Genomic DNA, 4158 nt, shown 5'->3' with positions numbered 1-4158 from the left:
CAGACTCTGAATTCCTGCCCGTGTTCTGCATTGTGCTTCTTGCACCAGCAGATGCTGTGATGAGAACCGGGATGGGAGATGCACCAGGGGGAGCGAGCCAGACTACCCTGCAGGTGTGAGGAGAAGACACACAGCCGCTGGGCATCTTTTCCCACTTGTCAGTGCCTTGGCTGGCTGCCGATGTCTGTGATGGGTCCAAGCTGAACGCCCCAGTGGACAACCTTAGCATGGCTTGCCTCCTGTATCCCTCCTCCCCGCCATCCCAAACTTCTAGATTTTTTTCTCATTGTGGTAAAATATACCTAATGTAAAATTTTAAATGTACAATACAGTAGAATTAAACGCGTTCACGTTGTTGTGCAGAACATTTTCATCTTCTCAGACTGAAACTCTGTCCCCTTAAACACTAGCTCCCGTTTCCCCTTGCCCCAACTCCTGGTGACCATTGTTCTACGTTCTGTAGCATGAGTTCCCTGTTCTAGGTGCCTCGTGTACATGGAATCACACGGCGTTTGTCCTTTTGTGTCTGGCTTACTCCATTTAGCATATTGTCCTCAAGGTTTGTCCATGTCGAAGCAGGTGTCAGGTGTTTCTTTGGGTGTGACCTTCCCCATGTTTTCACCCTTCCTTACCCTCGCAGTAACCACAGCCCTCCAGACACTGAAGGCTGAGTTCACAGACAGAGCTCAGCCTTGATATCAAACAAAACTTACAACAAAGCTAATCAAACATGTAATTAATTATGTGCACCATGGTTATTGTGCTACTTGGTAATTAGACATGAATGATAAGCAGCTCATAAGTGACTATAATGAGTTTTACTTTGATATGGGCCACCCAAGTATGTCCGGAGTGAGTAGAGAATGCCTCTGTGTGTGTGTGTGTGTGTGTGTGTGTGTGTTGATGCAAGAAGAGAGGATGGGAAAGGGTCATTTGGAGAGGTGAGGTGGGGAGTCAAGGAATGAATGGACAGGAGAATTGTGACCCTGTCCTGGCCCCAAATTGGGAGGGACAGGAAGTGTTCCTTATGAGGATTCAGCCACAGCTTTAATTTCTTTCTCCAACCTTCCACCGGCCCTCTCCTTGGTTGTACACCCCCTGAGAACAGGAAAGCAATTTCCTGTTCTCTTTCTTTCTTTTTTCTTCTTGTTTCCGCCCCTGACTGGTGAGAGGGAGGCGGGGGCTGTAAATGCTGACGGTATAGGACGAATGGCAGGATAAAAGAGAGCCTCGCAGCTTAAAGATTGCTCTGTGCAGTTGCCTAAAACTCTAGACACTGATTTAGCCAACGCCTCTGCCAGGGAGCCTCAGAGTAAATTACAGGACATCCCAAAACTGTATTCCCAACTGGAGGGCTGAGGAGTTATTGCATGGGGTCCAAACATTGTCTCACTTTGAATAATTACCTTGCCTATATTTACCCAAATTAAAAAGCATGCACAAGGCTGCTTGGAGACCAGTAAACTATCAATTTAAAGTACTTATTAAATCCACAGCCCTTTAACGGTATGTATTCTTTAATCAACAGAAGAACACAATTACTATCCTGAGGCGTTCTTGCAATTCCAAGGGGGTCTGCATTTTGAACCTCTTATTTTCTTCCTGTTGAGGCCATTTGCTCTGGTCAAACCCAGCTACCCCCTGCTCCCTGAACACCCTATTCATTGCCCCTTCCAGCCCTTTGCTCTCATTTTATCTTTGATCTTCTTTTATTTTTTATTTTCTCTTTTGTTAGTTTGACTTTCCAGGCATTTCCAGGAGGTACATCCCTAACTATAGTGCAGGTGTTTACCATCTCCCATGAAGCTCTCTGTAGCTTCTCAGCCGGAAACACTGCTCCTTCCCTGTACTCACAGAGCATGTGGTTTCTCATATTTGAGTACTTAATACACTTTGTCCTAGGGTTTAGTGATTTGTGTGTGACCTTCTCACCCACAGGTAGTAACTGCCTCCTTAGCTAATTCGGTTCATTTTTAGAGCCTCTGCAGACCTTGCATGCAAAATTATCTCAATGAATTAAAAAAAATTTTTTTACTTTAATTTAATTAACCCATACCGTATTATTAGTTTCAGAGGTACAGTGTAGTGATTCATCAGTTGCAGACAATGAATGCTTTTGATGTTGGATGGAAATGTCAGCAAATAAGACTAAAGAGGTAGCCAATTGATGTGAACTGTTATTGGATAAAACTTTGAAGCCTATTGATTAAACCAATTTATTAATGGAGAGTCCTGCTCTAAGCCTCTAAACCTTTCTTACCACCCTTATTCTAATGAAGGACTAAGCATTTTTTTATTTTTTATTTATTTTATTTTATTTTTAAAAGATTTTATTTATTTGGCAGAGAGAGAGAGCACAAGTAGGCAGAGTGGCAGGCAGAGGGAGAGGGAGAAGTAGGCTCTCCACTGAGCAGGGAGCTTGACGGGGGCTCGATCCCAGGACCCCAGGATCATGATCTGAGCCAAAGGCAGCCGCTTAACCGACTGAGCCACCCAGGCGCCCCATTAATGATTTTATTTATTTACCTGAGTTGGGGGGAGGGTCAGAGGGAGAAGCAGACTCCCTGCTGAGCAGGGAGCCTGATGCGGGACTCGATCCTGGGACTCCAGGATCATGACCTGAGCCAAAGGCAGTCGCTTAACCAACTGAGCCACCCAGGCACCCCAGGACTAAGCATTTTTGCTTAGTGTTCTACCCCCAAGGATTCTGCTCTGTATTGGTAATAGTTGGTGCAGAAGGGTTCATCAGAGTGACTTTAAGTCGAGATGGCAGATTGAGCTGACACAGGAAATGTCCTCTTCCGTTTCCTGTGTGCGTGCACACACACACACACACACGTGCGTGTGCGCGGTAGAGAAATCACATAGTAGTGGTGGACTTTTATTTTTAAAAAATTTTTTTATTGTTATGTTAATCCCCATACATTACATCATTAGTTTTAGATGAAGTGTTCCATGATTCATTGTTTGTGCATAACACCCAGTGCTCCATGCAGAACGTGCCCTCCTCAATACCCATCACCAGGCTAACCCATCCTCTCACCCCCCTCCCCTCTAGAACCCTCAGTTTGTTTGTCAGAGTCCATCATCTCTCATGGTTCGTCTCCCCTTCCGATTTCCCCCTCTTCATTCTTCCCCTCCCGCTACATTCTTCTTCTTCTTTTTTTCTTTCTTAACATATATTGGATTATTTGTTTCAGAGGTACAGATCTGAGATTCAACAGTCTTGCACAATTCACAGCACTTACCAGAGCACATACCCTCCCCAGTGTCTATCACCCAGTCACCCCATCCCTCCCCCCACCCCCCATCCCCCACTCCAGCAACCCTCAGTTTGTTTCCTGAGATCAAGAATTCCTCATATCAGTGAGGTCATATGATACATGTCTTTCTCTGTTTGACTTATTTCGCTCAGCATAATACCCTCCAGTTCCATCCACGTTGTTGCAAATGGCAAGCTCTCATTCCTTTTGATGGCTGCATAATATTCCATTGTATATATACCACATCTTCTTTATCCATTCATCTGTCGATGGACATCTTGGCTCTTTCCACAGTTTGGCTATTGTGGACATTGCTGCTATAAACATCGGGGTGCACGTACCCTTTCGGATCCCTACTTTTGTATCTTTGGGGTAAATACCCAGTAGTGCAATTGCTGGATCATATGGTAGCTCTATTTTCAACTTTTTGAGGAACCTCCATACTGTTTTCCAGAGTGGCTGCACCAGCTTGCATTACCATCAACAGTGTAAGAGGGTTCCCCTTTCTCCGCATTCCCGCCAACATCTGTCATTTCCTGACTTGTTAATTTTAGCCATTCTGACTGGTGTGAGGTGGTATCTCATTGAGGTTTTGATTTGGATTTCCCTGATGCCGAGCGATATTGAGCACTTTTTCATGTGTCTGTTGGCCATTTGGATGTCTTCTTTGGAAAAATGTCTGTTCATGTCTTCTGCCCATTTCTTGATTGGATTCTTTGTTCTTTGGGTGTTGAGTTTGATGAGTTCTTTATAGATTTTGGATACTAGCCCTTTAGCCAATATGTCATTTGCAAATATCCTCTCCCATTCTGTCAGTTGTCTTTTGGTTTTGTGGACTGTTTCCTTTGCTTTGCAAAAGCTTTTTATCTTGATGAAGTCCCAATAGTTCATTTTT

The sequence above is a fragment of the Mirounga angustirostris genome, unplaced genomic scaffold (assembly GCF_029215605.1).
Source record: "Mirounga angustirostris isolate CCGP_5_RB_7025 unplaced genomic scaffold, mMirAng1.0.hap1 SCAF_12, whole genome shotgun sequence".
NCBI lineage: Eukaryota > Metazoa > Chordata > Mammalia > Carnivora > Phocidae > Mirounga > Mirounga angustirostris.
This window is presented reverse-complemented; position numbering follows the sequence as displayed.